This window comes from Eubalaena glacialis, chromosome 12 (genome assembly GCF_028564815.1).
Source record: "Eubalaena glacialis isolate mEubGla1 chromosome 12, mEubGla1.1.hap2.+ XY, whole genome shotgun sequence".
Classification (NCBI taxonomy): Eukaryota; Metazoa; Chordata; class Mammalia; order Artiodactyla; family Balaenidae; genus Eubalaena; species Eubalaena glacialis.
In genome coordinates, this window is record NC_083727.1 from 61,566,694 (window position 1) to 61,584,697 (window position 18,004).

Genomic DNA, 18,004 nt, shown 5'->3' on the forward strand with positions numbered 1-18,004 from the left:
GTGATGTGCTAATAAATGTTTGACACCAGCTCTCTAGGAGGAAAAAAAATCTCTGATTTTAAGCATTTGCCAATTTCCATAGAATAAATACCCACTAGAGTTGACTTCAAGCTACTAACACGAAGTCACTCAAGGCAGAGTTAGAGAGGTGAACAATGGGCTCTCACGAGCTAGACAGGCCAGCTCCAGCCTACCACTGCCCAAACTCCAGAACTAATCCAAATCTCCAGAACTTAGAACCACGTATTTTAGAAAAGCTTCCTCAGTGATTTTGCTACAGTCAGTCCATAGAACAGTGTTTAGGAACCATGGACTACCTTATCGTACAACTACAGGAGTTTCTGAGACTAAGAATGGGAAAACATTTGTTCGGCTTCTCCTGTGTAGCACAAAGCCAGGTGGAAGTGACATCAGCATCACTATCACCTAGGACAACTCTGAATTGTGGAAAGAATATATCACTTTTAAATTAAAGCAAACTGTAAGGCATCCCCTTGGTGTATAGCTACTTGTGAGCCCAGATAAATGACAAGCCTTTTTGATACCTTCCTGAGCCAAAAAGAAAGTGCCTCCCTCTGATAAAAGTCACTGAAATCCTCATTGTTTCTCAAAGAACTTATTTAGTCCAGTCCTCTGCTTCCAAGAGAGGATGACAGCTTGGTGGTATTTCAGCTCCTATTGCCCATATTCATGAATTACTTATGAGCAATTTCAATTCTTGGTGTCAAATTATTCAACTGAAGCCAACAAATACAGGCATTACTCTTTGTAGACATGCCAATTTCATAGAATTTATAACTTTTAATCTCTGGGTTTACACCAATCTTCAAGAGACAGAAAATGAGAAGGATTAGTATTGGTAATTAGTCTTTGCCTGGGTCACCTTGAAAGCCTGAGAAAAAGGCTTGCAGGCAGGTAGTTTATTTGGGAATTGATCTCAGAGAATAGTAGTGAGGGATGGAGGAATCTGTGGGGAAGAAGGCAAAGTCATTACAAAGATGTGTTATCTAGCTGGAAACCTCTATGGGCAATAATTACTCAGTTCAAAACAGATTATGAGGGCTTCCCTGGTGGCGCAGTGGTTAAGAATCCACCTGCCAATGCAGGGGACACGGGTTGGATCCCTGGTCCGGGAAGATCCCACATGCCGTGGAGCAACTAAGCCCGTGCGCCACAACTACTGAGCCTGCGCTCTAGAGCCTGTGGGCCACAACTACTGAGCCCACGCTCCACAACTACTGAAGCCCACGTGCCTAGAGCCCGTGCTTCACAAGAGAACCCACCATAATGAGAAGCCCGCACACCACACCGAAGAGTAGCCCCTGCTCACCACAACCAGAGAAAAGCCCGCACGCAGCAACAAAGACCCAATGCAGCCAAAAATAAAATAAATAAAATAAAATAAATTTATTAAAAAAAAAAAAACAGATTATGAGAAGCTTTATGGACATGCATGTCAGAATTGCCCACCTGGCATTGAAAAGGTAGAAACATTTATCTACCTGGTATATTCTCTATTAGCCAAGTGGCCCCATGGGCATTAACTCCTTTGCCTCCATTCTTTTGGTTGATCATGCATGAGAGCCCAGCAGTTCTAAGGTAGTCAGAGAAACACAAGATGGGAAAAAAGAAGGAACTGGGCCTGGCTGAGGCACTGTCAGGCTATACCTATATAAATCTGGTCAAAGTCTGTGTGGACCTGGCCACTACAGCAGTGAATGGAGGAAAAAATGGAGCTAAGATGATATAAAGTGGTATATAAGGGGGGGTCCAGTTCACTAGGTAATAATAAAGCGGTTCTACCTACTTTGTAACTGTTGCTTGGTTCCATGATCTTATTCTTTGGACTTAGAGACCTGAAAATACTACCAAACCCCAAATCAATCCACAGACTTCTCTACACTGGCAAGAGGTCAGTGGGAGAAAAGACAATCTTGCTCATAAAGGAACAGATTCATTTATGTATTTTAAAAGATTGTAAATGTTAAAATGACCATACTACCCAAGGTAATCGACAGATTCAATGCAATCCCTATCAAAATACCAATGGAATTTTTCAAAGAACTAGAACAGATAATTTTAAAATTTGTATGGAAACACAAAAGCCCCCGAATAGTCAATGCAATCTTGAGAAGGAAGAACAGAGCTGAAGAATCATGCTCCTTGACTTCAGACTATATTACATAGCTACAGTAATCAAAACAGTATGGTTCTGGCACAAAAACAGACACATAGATCAATGGAACAAGATAGAGAGCCCAGAAATAAACCCATGCACTTATGGTCAATTAATCTATGACAAAGGAGGCAAGAATACACAATGGAGAAAAGACTGTCTCTTCAATAAGTGGTACTGGGAAAACAGGACAGCTACATGTAAAAGAATGAAATTAGAACATTCTCTAACACCATATATAAAAATAGACTCAAAATTGATTAAAAGTATAAATGTAAGACCCCAATACTGTAAAACTCCTAGAGGAAAACATAGGCAGAACCCTCTTTGACATGAATTGTAGCAATATTTTTTTGATCTGTCTCCTAAAGTAAAGGAAATAAAAGAAAAAATAAACAAATGGGAGCTAATTAAACGTAAAAGCTTTTGCACAGCAAAGGAAACCATCAACAAAATGAAGACAACCTACTGAATGGGAGAAAATATTTGCGAATGATATGACCGATAAGGGATTAATATCCAACATATATAAACAGCTCATATAACTCAACATCAAAAAAACAAACAACCTGGTTAAAAAATAGGCAGAAAAACTGAATAGACATTTTTCCAAAGAGGAAATGTAGACAGCCAAAAGGCATATGAAAAGATGCTCAACACTTCTAATCATCAGGGAAATGAAAATCAAAACCACAATGAGATATCACCTCAAACCTGTCAGAATGACTATCATCAAGAAGAACACAAATAACAAACATTGGCGAAGATGTGGAGAAAGGGAACCCTTGTACACTGTTGGTGGGAATGTAAATTGGTGCAGCCACTGTGGAAAACAGTGTGGAGGTTTCTCAAGCTCCACAATGTAGGACCCTGAGAGAGAGAACAGAAAAGCCATAGAATTGACCACATATTTCCATCCATAAGCAGACAAACTAACGCCACTGGAGAAATTTAAAGGGGCAGAAAGACAAAAGTAAAGACCCTTTTGGATTATATCCCATGATTGTATTAATTACATAGAATAGGCACCACACAGCTTGCTTAAAGCAACTGACATCATAAAATCTGTTTTCATATAAAAAATTGTCAAGAGATGATTATTTACTTAGACATTTGTTGACAATATCAAATTTGGGGGTTTACCCACTAAGCAACTCTAATTCACATTTAAATCTTGTATCAATTAGGTTAGTATGAAAATTTCAGCAATGTCTAGCACCATTTTCCTTAGGAAACAACTCAGATAATATTTATACCCACTAAATTTTGAGCACACTGGTCAGTAGCAGCAGTTCTTAACAGTGCAGTGCTAGTGCAGAAGTCACTCCCCTGCAACCCCTTCATAAAAGAGAAGAAACATTAGTAGGTAAAAAAGAAGAGCCTTAGGTACAGTGCAAGCAGCAGAGCAGAGTGGTTAGGGTATTGGAATATGCAGTTAGATTGCTTGGTTTAAACAGCAGTTACCTTGGGCAAGCCATTTAATCTCTCTAAGCCTCATATTCTCATCTTAAAAATGAGGATAATAATTTCTACTTCATACGGCTGCTGTGAGGATGAAATGAGATAAAGTATATGAAACACTTAGCACAGTGTCTGCCATATAGCAGGTTTTTAACAAATATTACTATTATCATTATCACATTAGTCCTCTAGAGAACACTGTAATACACACATAACACACAGTGGGCTAGAAAAATAAAGAGAAATTTCTAAAGTGCTATACAAATGTAAAGGGCCACTGTTGATCTTACGTTTATTCTGTCTCTCTCTCTCTCTCTCTTTCAAAAGGAAATATAATAAAATAAGTTTGTTGTGGTAGAAAAAGGATATCTTGAATGGTTTTTGCACTCAACCTCTCAGAACCTCAGTTTCCCCATTTACAGAATGGCAATCATATTGCAATGCTTAGGTCTCTGGGATGTTGAAAGATTAGAACAGGTAGCATGTTGTGAAGAGCTCAGCAGTGAGTTACAGACACAGTCATGGACATCGAGGGAAAGTGGCTTTGAAGCATCTTCCCTACGCTAAGAAGCTCTTCTTGCATTGCAACGGAAAAACTGCAGGATCTTCACATCTGGGTTTCAAGAAAAGTAAGAGAAAAGTGACTTCTTAGGACACAAGGTGTGAGAAGACTGCAATCAAAAGTCCTGCCTACCACCAGCTTTAGGCAGATAGTTAAGAATATTTTTAAAGATCCACACATAGAGATCAAAAGAAATAAATGTAATTATTTACAATGTACAACATTATAAAATTAAAATTCTGAGAATAACTTTTGACTGGCATCATTACAAAGTTTCTGCTCCTGAATGTTCAAATATATATGTCAATGTTCATCAAGAACAATGATTATAAGGCAATAAATCAAATATTACTATATAAAAAGCAATCTGTTTTTAAAATGCTAAGTATTACGAAACCTGTAAATATCAAAATAATACATGTGCTTGGTATCTAATATTATTTATAAAATATAAACTACACATGATAAGTTTAGTAAATTCCTTAGGAAAAAGCTATTTTCAGCACTTCCAAATCTTACACTGTTTTGCAACGAATGGGGTATGTTGTAACTTTATTTTACCTACCCTCAGATGAATAAGGTTTGATTTAATCATCTTGTAGTCACCAGAGAAATAAGGATGGAAAAAAGTACTGTGCAAGGCTATATTCCAGCATCACAAGTGGAGGCAGCAGGACCCCCATCCACTGACTGTGTGATCTTGCCCAATTCACTCGATCTCTCCTCTTCTTTAAAAGAAGAGTAATAATTGAATGGGCTGTCAGGGTCAAACTGAATGTAAAGGAGCTGGGAGAACTGCTAAGTGCAATATATGAATAGATAAGCCACTCAACCTCACTGTGACTATTTCCTCATCTGTAAAGTGAGGTATGAGAGTTGTCACTAAAAACTTTTGAAGCATGTAAATTCTGTGATGCTAGGCTTAAAATGAAGGTACCAAAAGTTACCTTCTCGGGCTTCCCTGGTGGCGCAGTGGTTGAGAATCTGCCTGCCAACGCAGGGGACACGGGTTCGAGCCCTGGTCTGGGAGGATCCCACGTGCCGCGGAGCAACTGGGCCCGTGAGCCACAATTACTGAGCCTACGCGTCTGGAGCCTGTGCTCCGCAACAAGAGAGGCCGCGATAGTGAGAGGCCCGCGCACTGCGATGAAGAGTGGCCCCCGCTTGCCACAACTAGAGAAAGCCCTCGCGCAGAGACGAAGACCCAACACAGCCATAAATTAATTAATTAATTAATTTTAAAAAAAAAAAGTTACCTTCTCCCACCGTATCTCATTCCTAGATATAGACACCAACCCCCAAATCACACACCATTTTTGTGGACTTGTTTCTTCACAGACTGCCTGCCAGACACAGCAGAGATTGGGTGACAGCACTACCTAAGGCAACACACATCTTAAATACAGATAGGCCCTTCTTCTAAAAGAACTTTGAAAACTGTGAGCTTAATTGCAATTAAAAAGTCCATTGAAATTCAGTGCAACTAGCATTAAAATAAACAACTTTGTAATAAAATACACCAGTATGGATTTTATGCTTTAAAAAAAAAAAGGATCCTCAATGGATATGACTATGTGTAACATTTAAATATTTATGCATAAATTTTCATTTTACTACAAATGAAAATTATTGGTTTATCTAATAAGTAATCAGTGTACTAAGGGGATTTTAAATTGAAGAAAGTAATTTAAAATAACCAAGCATGCTTAATGAAAATTATCCCTTTTAATATCTCTTTTCTAATTAATGTGTTTTTCTAAAATTTAAAAGAAGCCGGGTATTCAATAAACTATGACGTCTAGATATTTTACATTATCCTTATTTAGATAGGATTTTAGGATTAGAAGGGACCTTTAAATGTCACCTGTTTAGCCTTAGTATCACGTCTGCCAAGTGGTCATCTAATGAATGTTTGAATTCCTCAAGTCTCAGGGAACTCACTCCCTCTCATTTTAACTTCAGAGAGAATGGATTATTAGAATTTCACCTATTCTGCCAAAACTCAATCTAAATTTTTAACTTAGAAAATTAACAAAATGACCAAATAATGACCAGTGTCCAGATTTGGAATAACACTATAGTAAAAGCAAACAACTTGTTAGTTTAATTCAACTGTGCCTGAAGTCATCTGGCATTAGACAAACTGCACAACACAGGTGGAACAAATTTCCATGGAAGTGTTCTTAGCACTGCAGAGACCAACTGTACTCATCCAATTCCCCACAGGCTGACAATCGGGACCTACAATACCCATGGCCAGGTGCAGGCCCGTGAAAAACAACAGTCAGTGAGCCCTGTTCTGCCTGAGCCAATGAGAATGAGGCCTGACTGAATATTAGAGTTATGGTCCCAAAGGTCTGGAATTTGTCTGTCAGCAGAAGCTCATGTCTTCCCTGACCACAGTGATCCCAAGCCCCAGGCTGGAACCTTTGTCTCACTATTCATACCAAGTCTCTATTTCTGGCCTTTGGCCATGCTTTCCACTTTATATTCAAGCTCCCTATACTAAATTCTGGTCCATTTGCCTGGGATCCAAATAATTGCCTACCTCTTGTCTCCTTAATGCGGCTGGACCCTAGATGACGTTCAGGTTCTATCTGGATCTGTTCTCCCAGAAACAAGCTACCTCTACCTGACTATAATTTTCTACTCTCTCCAGATACTTCTATGGCTCGATCCCTACTTATCATTTTAAGAGCTTCTGTGATATTAATGGTTGTTTGTCTCAGACTTGAACTACTTCCCCTTGAACACTGGAATATGGACTTCTGGCCACAATCCATGGGAGTCAGCCCCACTGCCATGTTAATCTCTCTTAGGGGCATCATGAGAGAGTAATAGGGGTCCTGGCTCAGTTTGCCTAGACTTGTCCCCACCTGCTCCTGATTTACTCCACTTATATGCTATTGAGGTCCCAAAATGCCTGGTGCTAGAAACCCTCTCAGATACTAGGACAACAAATTTAAAGGTCTATAGAAAGTTGATTCAGACTAAAGTACAAGGATGGATATGCAGTATTCAATTAAGAACAGTTAAGAATATGTATTCCCTGAGCAAGAGTTCTACAGGATGGCTTGGTAAAAGAGGATGCTTTTTAAGCTAAATGGATATAATAGTGACAAAGTGAAGCAAACATTTCAAGCTATATAGGGAGATATTTTGAAACAGAAAGATCTGACCATTGTTCCTTAAATCACATCTTGTAAGTGACTTTAGCCAGGCAAAATCACAACCTTGCTTTCCTAATCCCACCGTGCGTGCTAATCTTCCCCTTTTAGCACCCTTGTCTGTCACATACCCATGGTGATTACATTCTCTCTTGCATTTTTCTCTGTCTCATATGAATACATCTTATCTCTAAAGCAGATTACAAACTCCATACCTTACCTTATCATACCAGGAATGTTTTCAGTAGACAATAAATTCTTATTGAATTGAATTGAATTGAAACAAATTGGGAGAAAAATGACTTTATATTGCAGAAGAGCTAAGTTAACAAAAGATTTGAATCAAATGCCTAATAAAGTTCTGAGACTGGATAACTGAGGCTTAGAGAGAGACTGAAAATAATATTGCACAAATTAGAAAACAAGATGTGGAACAACTATAATACAGACAAAAGCTGTCAGTTATCGACTGTGGTAGGGGGAATAATGGGCCCCTAAAGACATTTACCTCTTAATCTCTGGAACCTGTGAATACATTATCTTAAAGGCAAATGGTACTTTTCAGTTGTGATTCAGTTAAGGCTCTTTAGATGTAGAGATTTTCCTGGATTATCCAGGTGGGCCCAACATAATAACACGACTCCTTGAAATTGGAAGAGAGAGGCAGAAGAGTGGGTCAGAGAGATGATATGAAGAATAAGGAGAGGTTTGAAACATGAGAAGGATTCAGCTTGCCATTGCAGGCTTTGAAGACGGGGAAGGGGACAGAAAGCCAAGGAATGTAGGTGGCCTTTAGAAGATGAAAATGGGCTTCAGCTGACAGTCAACAATAATGCCCTCAAGTCTATTATGCTAAGTGAAATAAGTCAGCCAGAGAAAAACAAGTACCATATGATCTCTCTTATACATGGAATGTAAAAAAACAAACAAAAACAAGTGCATAGATACAGAGACCAGATTGGTGATTACAAGAGGTGAGGGGTAGGGGGATGAGAGAAATGGGTGAAGTGGGTCAAAAGGTTAAAAAAAAGTCCCATGCCATTTACCTCCATGCAATATTTGGGACATACTTATACCAGAAACTGGGGGCAGCCTGGGGTTCCCACGCATCCAGAGAGCAGCAAATATAACAGTGAGAGGTTGAAAGAATGAGCTCAACAGTCAGACCAATGAGCTCGACTCTGGCCTTTGTGTGTCCTAAATCCAGTTACTGCACTTCTCTGAGCCTTCCTTTCCTCATAGGGCTAGTAAAATCTTCCCCTGGGGATAGTATAAAATTTTCAAAAAAAATTTCTGATTGTCAATTTTCTACATGATTCTCCCATAACACTCCTTATCTTTGCTTCCATTAAAAAAAGAGAAAGAAGTAAAGAAAGAAAAAAAGGAAAAAAAGAAAGAAAATGGGGGTCTCGGTCCCACAACCACAAGGAACTGAATTCTGCCAGCAACTCAAATGAGCAGGAAACAGATTCTCCTCTAGAACCTCCAGGAAGGAACAGAGTCTTCCAACACCTTGATTTTCATCTGGTGAAATCTGTACTGGACTTCCTACCTACAGAACTGTAAAATAACAAATCTGTGTTGTTTTAGGTACTAAGTTGATGGTAATTTGTTAAGGCAGCAATAGGAAACTAATATAGGGAAAGAGAAGGTTTATTTGTCAGCCCTAGTTAGTTGGACAGTCAGAGTTACTAAGACTGGTTCATATGACTGAGGGTTTAGAGTCTGTTCACACATTAACTATGTAGTTTGGGGGCTAGGAGCTCAAATGCAGAGATCGCGAGACATTTCTGAGGCAAACAGTGGGAGAACCTAACCAAATAACTACCAGATTTGGTTCTTTCTTTTCCTTTTCTCCAACTCTTCTTCATTGCTCCTCTCTAAGTTTCCAACTTTTATTTAGTAATTTATTTAACAAATCTTGTAAGGCCTTAGGGATCCAAAGATATAATATACATCTTTCCCCAAGCAGCTCAAAACCTTGTCAGTACAACAGATGTATCAACAATTTACATTATATTCCTAAAGAGTAGACCAAACATTTCACCTGCATTCTCATTTAACCCTCACAGCATCTTTCTACATAGGGCACTAACTGTATTGCAGACTATAAGTAGACACTGTGTGTTTATGTGTGCGTGTGTGTGTGTGTGCGTGTGTGTGTGTGTAGAAAAACACTCAAAATGGGGCAGGAGGGGAAAAATTTTGAAAAAAAAAGAGTGCTCTGCTAAGCTTTAGCTAGTTTAGTTTGCACAGTGTAGACATGGCCATGAATAATATTTTACCCCCAAAAGAATTCAAAATCAAAGTATCTTTTAAATGAAATTCAAAATGGATCAAAAAGAATTGTTATAAGCACTAAGCAATTATTAATCTAAATCCTAAATAAACTTCTATCCTGTGAGCCATTAATATTCAAAACAGCTACTGAATTTCTCCAATACTGTGAGAAAAAACCCAACAATTAGTTCACCAGAATTTCATGAAGAGATAGGAACTGCATTCATTTCACACCTACCCTACATCAAACACTGCGTGAAGTACTTTACCGGACTTATCTCATTTACCTCAATACAGCCCCATCAGTCACTCACCTCCTAGGTAATTCCTTTGTTACCGAGGAATTTGAAGCTCAGAAGAAATAAATGTGCTGGCCCACTAGCAGAGAAGTATTCAAGGAAAAGCAACAATAAAGCAAGAAAATTGTTATCGGTGGGACAAACTGGACAGCAAAACAAATGTCAGATAAAGGTATGTAATAAACTATTAGTTTCCTATTGCTGCTATAACAAATTACCAGAAACTTAGTGGCTTCACATAACACAAATGTACTGTCATACAGTTCTCGAGGTAAGAAGTTCAAAATCTGTCTAACTGGGCTAAAGTCAAAGTGTTGGCAGGGCTGATTCCCTTTGGAAGTTCTAAGGGGAAATTTTGTTTCCTTGCCTTTTCTAGGTTCTTGAGGATGTCTGCATTCCCTGGCTCATGGTCCCTCCCTCCATCTTCAAGGCCAGCAGGGTAGCCTCTCCCAATCTCTTTCTCTGACTTTCCTACCTCTCTCTTAAAAGGACCCTTGTGATTACATTGGCCCAGTCAGATAATCCAGGATGATCTCCCCATCTCAAGATTCTTAATCACATCTGCTTGGTCCATTTTGCCATGTATGGTGACATATTCACAGGATATGGCAGTTATCTTTGGGGAGCCATTACTCAGCCTACCACATAAGCATATGTAGATTAAAGTCAAGGAAGAGAATTTAGCTAGGAACAAGGAAGTACTGAAGTTTATAATTTTATCTCCTACTCCTCCCTTATGTGTGTTGAACAAACACTTTTGTCAACAAAAACTGGGTGAAATGCCTAAGCACATCTGAGATTCACTCTAAGAAGGACAAATTCAGATGCAGGACAAAAAATCAAGCTGGGTCGAGGCTAACGGACTATGCAAAGTCTTTCCCCAGAGCTTGGGCAACGGCTAATGGACTATGCAAAGTCCTTCTCCAGAGCTTGGGCAATCGCAGTACATTCAAGAGGCCTAGACACAATTCTCCCAACTATTGGCATTCCTATTGCTGCTCATTAACTGTTTTCAAGTTTCTCTTAGACCAACGTAGAAGATTTTGCTAGCAAATAATTACCTGAAATCTCTAAGCAGCTCCTGAGAGAAGAACCCTAGAGCTAGCTGTCTTAGCCTTATAAGGTAAAATAATCAAGAGAAGAACCAGTGATGGCTCATAAAAGCATTGAGTTCCCTGAATTCTCAAGGCCATGCCATTTAAAAGATCTAACATGTAGGTTATGACTATAAAATATAAGTGTGACAAAGAAACATCATGAGGGTCTGAGATAGAAAAGGTTCAGTTCAGGGCTCAGGCATGTGGCCTGAGAAAAACATCCCTCCCCATCTCACACGCTATTACCACAGGTACCTAACTTGTCTCTTTCCCTCCAGTTTTGCCCCACTAAGTTCATATATCTCAATGCCAAGATTATCTTTCCAAAACACACATCTGATCACCTTGCTTTCCATCTTAACCTTAGGTAATTCTGTCTATAGAATGAAGTGTAAACTCTGATTTAACAGATAAGGTCCTAAAACTGAGGCTACCTACGTTTATAATTTTATCTCCTAATCCTCCCTTCTGTGTGCTGAACAAACACTTTTGTCAAAATGGATGTCTCAGTATTGAAGATACCTTTCTTATTTTATCTGTCTTTGCATATGCTATTCCTTTAACCTGAAAAAAAAAAGACATTTATTCAATGATTAGCCAATTCAAATGTCAATCATTCAGCAAAGCCTCCCTGAAACTAGCTCAGCAAAGTTTTAAATTCTTCCTATGTTGTGCTCCCATTGCTAACATAGAGGCATAGAGAAAATGTTCCTAGTGCATGGCAAACTTGAACCCAAGCTACACCAATATCACTTTCCAAATAATTCCCATCTGGTCATGGCACAGCAAGGGACCCCAGGGATGGTGTTTTCAGCATGTGCTGACCATCAGATCAACTACAAAAGTTTGTAAAAGATTGAAAGAAAAAAAAAAAAAAAAGGGTCCTTAGACCCACTCCAGGTATACTGAACCAGAATCTATGCCAGTGGTGCTGAGAGGGCTTGCAGGTGTTTAATAAGCTTCACAGGTGATTCTGATGCAGAAAAGGGAATAAAGGTCCTCAACCAGGCTGATGCCACAACAGATATAGGACTGTCAATGCTAGTGACTGGGAGTGTGAGATCAGACCCACTGGAGAGGGTCTAAGCCAGAGCTAAGCAGGTAGCCAGGGCCACAGGTATGTGGGCTAAGACTCAGGGCAGCAGAGGGCTCAAGTCAGGAAACCAAAGTGGAAGCTCTTCTATCTGGATCAAAGAAACATCAGAAATGGAGGAAGAGCAGGACTCAGTAAGTAATCCAGTACACCTGGCCTGTCTTAGACACACTGGATACCTAACTTTGGGAAATGAGAGTAATTCTAGAAGTCACCAACTGGAAGCTTCTCCAAACAGCAACACTGCATCATCTGGAAACATTAGAAAAGTATCTTGGGCCCCATCCCAGACCTACTGAGTGAGAATCTGCATTTTTGCCTTATCCCCAGGTGATATAAAAGCCACATCAAAATTTACAAAGCACCCAAGCCTGGTTCCAGATGATGCCAATGCTGCTAGTCTGTAGATCACACTATGAGAAGCAAGTCTTGACCTACAACTGAGCATGCAGAAGAAATTCAAGTGTTACCACTGTTAGCAGTTTGAGGGCAGGAATCTCAATTACCTTGTCTCAGCAATTGGCACAGGGTCTTAGGAACTGATAATACAGTCTATTGGTTGAGACCTCAGGACTTGGAGCTGGTTCAATTCCAACTCTACCACTCACAAGCTGTGTGGTACTGTCAAGTTACTTAACTTCATTATGCTTCAGTCTCTCATCTGCAATACAGACGTAACTGCCTCATAAGAATGAGGGAGAGAGAGCATGTTATTTTTGATAGCACTGTAAGTGCTCAATAGATGATGAAAAAAATTAATAAGATAATCAATTATTGATTGATCAGTTGATATACTGATTTTTGGTGAGTAAAATAGATCCAAAATTCTGGTGGTGTAAATGATCTCAATCTGACTCATATAATCTAAGAAGAAAGACTGAAATCTTAGTGACTGACAGACATTCCAGGCATAAGACTTCTGAGAGTATTAATATGTAAGTTCTCCTAAGTGATGGATGAAAGAACTGTCTAAAGCAAGAGAATCACTAACCTTTTTGGAGTAGTGACATCAAAATGATGTTTATGAGATCTCAAAGCTCTCTTAATTCTCCCCCAAATACCTAAGATGGAATTTTTTCATGGCTTATTTTCACTAAATTAAATTTAAATTGATTTACTTGACAATATTTTGACATTTTTGCATTATAGAGTATTGCATCTGCCATAATAAACAATACACATTCAAAGAAACACATTTAGTTTTAGGCTAATCCTTAAAATAACTTCCTTATTTTTGTCTAGTGCTTTTAAATTTTCAAAAAACTTTCACTCCTTCTACCTCATTTATCCCCATAACAACTCTACAGTTGTTTTTTCTAAAGCCTAGAAAAGTTTGTTATTCCTGTCTGACAGTTGAGGAAATGGAAAATGATTTTAAAGTGCTCAAAGTCACATAGCTGGTTTGTGGCAGAAACAGGACTAGAACCAAGTTTCCTAACTCCCAGCCATTTCTTTAAGCTACCTACCAGTACGACTACCACCATCTGGTTGCCACATATTATTCTGTATACAAACCCACGGCAAAGCCAGGTCACCAGCTCAACTGCCCAATATCCTAATTCCTCTCCCAAACAAGTGTCCTTTCCCCAAAAAGTATGTTCTAAATACCACAAAAGCAACAGCTTCCTAAACATACAAGAAAACCTTTTTTATTTTGTTAAAGTAACTTTTCAGTTCTAGAAGTTAGAAGTCAAATTTGGAGGTGCGACTTTAAAATTTTTTCAAATTATAGTGAAATATAATTTTTTTTAATTTGACTAGTTCATTCATTCACTAAACACTACATCTGCCTATAGATTTCTCAGCTCAACTGTCTTTAAAAAAATGTTCTAAGCTATAAAAGGAAGTTTTTTAAAAGTGTTACTGTGCATTCCAATTTTGGATACCAATATTTATTGAATCCTAACACTTGGGTTTTAGAAATGAGCACAAATCTTAGACTGACAAATGATAAAGCAATGGGATCTTATTAATAAAGATTAATATTTAAGTCTTCAAACATACCCCAAGCAGCACAGCATGTTCTTAAAAAAAAAAAAAAAAATCACTGTAGTTAAAGATTTCAATTTAGTCATTAAACTTCAGAACTGATACTGTGAAATGTTTTCCCAAAGTTAGTATACATTTTTAAAGCATTTGTAAGGGTTCTGGATAGTCTATAAGGTTATATAATTTATGACAACAATTATGACAGAATCACTAAAGAAAAACTGACAACTCTAAACTGACAAGTGTAAGAAATTCCAAAGTTGCACTGACAATTCAGATCTACTTCCTTTCATGCCCAGATTCACTTAATATCTCATTTGGTTTTCAAACCTCCCCTCAGAAGCAATTGGAACAAAACCATGAGCAAGCTCAATCTCCATTTGGGCATGTAACCCTTTTACAAACACAATTACAGCCAAACACTATTGTAACCTGATTTGCATTTGCACTAAGTTACAAAGCACATTGAAAATGCCTGCTATGCATACTACAGACTTATTAGGAGGATAGATTGCAGGGCTTCTGTGAACACTAATTAAAAAGGTTTTATCTTTCCCCTCTGATCCACTGAAATTGTTCAAATGCCTTGCCTGCTACAACTTTGTTCAAAAACAGTTTTCAAACATGTGATCAGAGCTAGGCAACTATTTCAGGTGGCTTGATTCTGTTTCCACGGTGGACAAGGCCAGAAAGACAAAGTTTCAGTCTAAACTTTGAGCTTCCTTTCCTTTGTTATTTTGTGTTGCAACCTTAGCATTATCCAACTGTGGACTTTTATCTGTGAATATCTAAATCCTGTCTTGTGGAAAACTAATTACTGAACCACTGAGAGCTTCATAATGTCCTGCATTTAAGTCCTGAGCATCATACATAATGCATAGGCAGCAGTCTCTGCACTCTGATTACAGAACACTGTCATTAAGTGAGCAAATTAAAGATGTGAATAATTCACTGGCTGAGCTTATTGTCAGTGCTGCATTGTGAAATTAGAATTTCTAATAAGTACTGCAATTTTTTTAACCCAATTAACACAGAGAACATCTTGAGACTGATTAGTACAATAAAAATTATTACCTTATTCTTTTGCTTCACAACAGCCAAATTAAATACTGTACTTAATTATGCAGCATTCATTCCTTCTCTGTTAAAAAAAAAACCCTATCATTTTAATAAGAGTTCTAATATTTGTATGTGAGCTAAAAATACAGCACATGCATCTGTAGCTCACTGTCTTTTTGCAAAGTTTTTTTTTAAGAGTCTGAACATCAGTATTATCACCAGTGGTGGATTATGATGACACCAGTCTATTCTTAAACCAAATATTTTTTCTAAAAAAAAAAACAGCACACACAGAATTGACAAAGTAACTAACCTCCCCAAATTGAGTTGAATATATTATACCTCTGCTTTTTCTTGGATCTTTAGATGCAGATTAACACAGATTTGCCCCTACTGTACTGTATATGATTGAGGCTGAAACATATATTTAAGAAAATTAATTGATTAGGAAAAAATCAAGTATCTGTAAGAGTGGGTCTTACCTCAGATGCTCATATAGCACACAGTGATCTGTCTCACTCCTGCCAGGCAAGTGGGAAAGTCCAGTTTATGCTCGGCATGATGATCCTACGCAGAGAGTGTCTGCTGCCATGTTAAATAAAGAAAATGATCATTTAAACGGGGGCTTTTGTCTCCCAATATTTTCTCCTGCTGCCCCTTTCGCATCAAAGCCCAGAGAGGCAGGCACATCTGGCGGCAGTCCCTGCCCCTGACCGCAGCTGCCTCTGGAGAGCTCCCCCCTTCCTTTCAGCTCCTCTGCATCCCCTTCCTGGGCAACTTCAGCCCCCTAAAATGGGGGAAAGAAACGATGACATTGCAGGCAGAATATGAGATTGTTTGTTCAGCTTCTGAGCCACCTCCTTCCTGTCTAGATATTTTACAGAAAGGGAATGAGAAGAGGGAAACAGCGAAGGTGCTCTGAAAATCAGTCAGACACAATGCAATAGGGAGATGGAGAGGAGGGAAAGCAGAAAGAGAGAGCGAGAGTGTGTGTGAAGGGGGGGTAGCTGTCAGTGCAGATAAATCTGCATATGGAAATTAGGGTTATCCTGGGTGCAGTTTTATTTAACTATGATCTACTGTTTTTTTAATTAGACCAGAATTTTAGCAAAGGAAAGGAAGAAGGAAAGTGAGTCTTGAAACCAGAGACAGAAACTTCTAATTCAATAGACTTAAAATTTCATAGCAACTGCAAATAGCAAATCTAGAAGTTGTAGGAAAAAGAAAAGGAACAACAACAACAACAACAAAAAGGACATGTTTTCCCCTGTTTTGTTTAATAAACTAGAAAACCTCCCCACCTCCAAATAAATAAATAAATAAATAAATAAGGAAATTGGGATAAGACTGTAAAGCATTTGAAAGGAAGGAAAAAACATCTTTCATGGTCTGTGTAAAAATTTTCCTTAAATGATAGAAGAATCATATGGGACAAAGAAATTGTCAAAAGTAGAAATTGGCATTACATGTGGAAACCAGTAGCAACACATTCTGCATTTTAATATCAGAGGTATAGCATGTTTTTTGCCTTCCTTAGGAAACACCTTTTGCAGCTCTAACCTATGGCAAAGTGCCACAGGCTATAATCAGTTTGAGGTTGTCACTGACACAAGCCAACTACTCCTTTTGAGGCACTGGGAGTAAAACAGTGAGGAGGCAGAGTGACCACTACTGGAGGTTGGCTGGTATGCTTGGCACTGAGCCCTCCACCAGAGATGCTGGTCGGATAGCAGTTTGACCAGAAGGAAGCATGAGTTAATTCTGTAATCTGTGAGTGGGGAATTTCATGGAACGGACTAACGTTTACTAGTTCACCTACAATGTGGCAAACATTGTAAATGAACACTCCATGGTTTCTGCTCTCAAGAAGCCAGAATTCAATGGAAAAAAAATAAATTAAAAATGAGACGGTAATGCACTTTTATAAACCAAGGAGTGCTTCAGAGAGTCTAGATTCGAGCAGTGTGAGGAGTTGTCAGTACCCTCAAAGCTCTCCACACAGATGGCTGACTGGATCCTTCAAGACCAGCTCAGGCACTGTAAATAAAATTACTTTGTCCCTTTGAACTTTTGTTTCTTCAGCTGTAAAATACCTGCTTTTTAAGTTTGGGATATGAGATAACATAAAAAAAAATCACCTTTTGTCTGGCTCATGATAATGGCTCAAAAAATCAAATCAATTGTCAGTTCAGATGTCACCTCCTCTGTGAATCCTTTCCCAATATCTACAAACAGGCTCAGAGGCTTCTTCTGCAATTCTCTCACTGTTCTCCATTATATTATATCCTTGTCATTTTCAGCAGGTCTGTCTCTTTACCAGTGGGTCTTAACCAGGGGCCATTTTGTCCCCTTAGGGGATATTTGACAATGTCTGGAGATGTTATTGATTTTCACAACTGGAGAAGGAGGGTTGCCATGGGCATCTAATAGGCAGAGGCCAGGGATGCTGTTAAACAATCTACAATACACAGAACAGGTCCCAACAACAAAGAATTATCAGGCCCAAAATGTTAACAATGTAGCAATGAACACAACTAGCACCCAGATACTGGTTTCTAATAAAAGGAACCAGGGGTCCTTGGACAAAAGGCTGATTTTAGACGTGGGGCAAGAAAAATACAACGTGATCTAGAGCATCTTGTAGTGCTAGAAAGTAAGAAGTGCTCAAAAAACAACAAAAGTTATAAAACAAAACGCTGATGGCGTATGTCAAAGGGACACAGGAACCATCTGAAAGATCTCCCAATGGCAAAAGTTGGAACTATTTGAGCAACAAATACACAAAATAGTATTGGATTATAACCTAAGCTATAATATAAAT

At 38.6% G+C, this 18,004-nt stretch overlaps 1 long non-coding RNA gene across 1 annotated transcript in view; it reads right to left on the reverse strand.

The window, feature by feature from the left end:
* LOC133102596 (uncharacterized) overlaps positions 1-18,004 on the reverse strand; it is a 74,224-nt gene that overhangs the window by 32,806 nt on the left and 23,414 nt on the right. Inside the window, exon 2 of the long non-coding RNA XR_009703010.1 lies at positions 15,666-15,768. This is a non-coding gene — a long non-coding RNA (uncharacterized LOC133102596). The remainder of the gene's footprint in view (positions 1-15,665; positions 15,769-18,004) is intronic.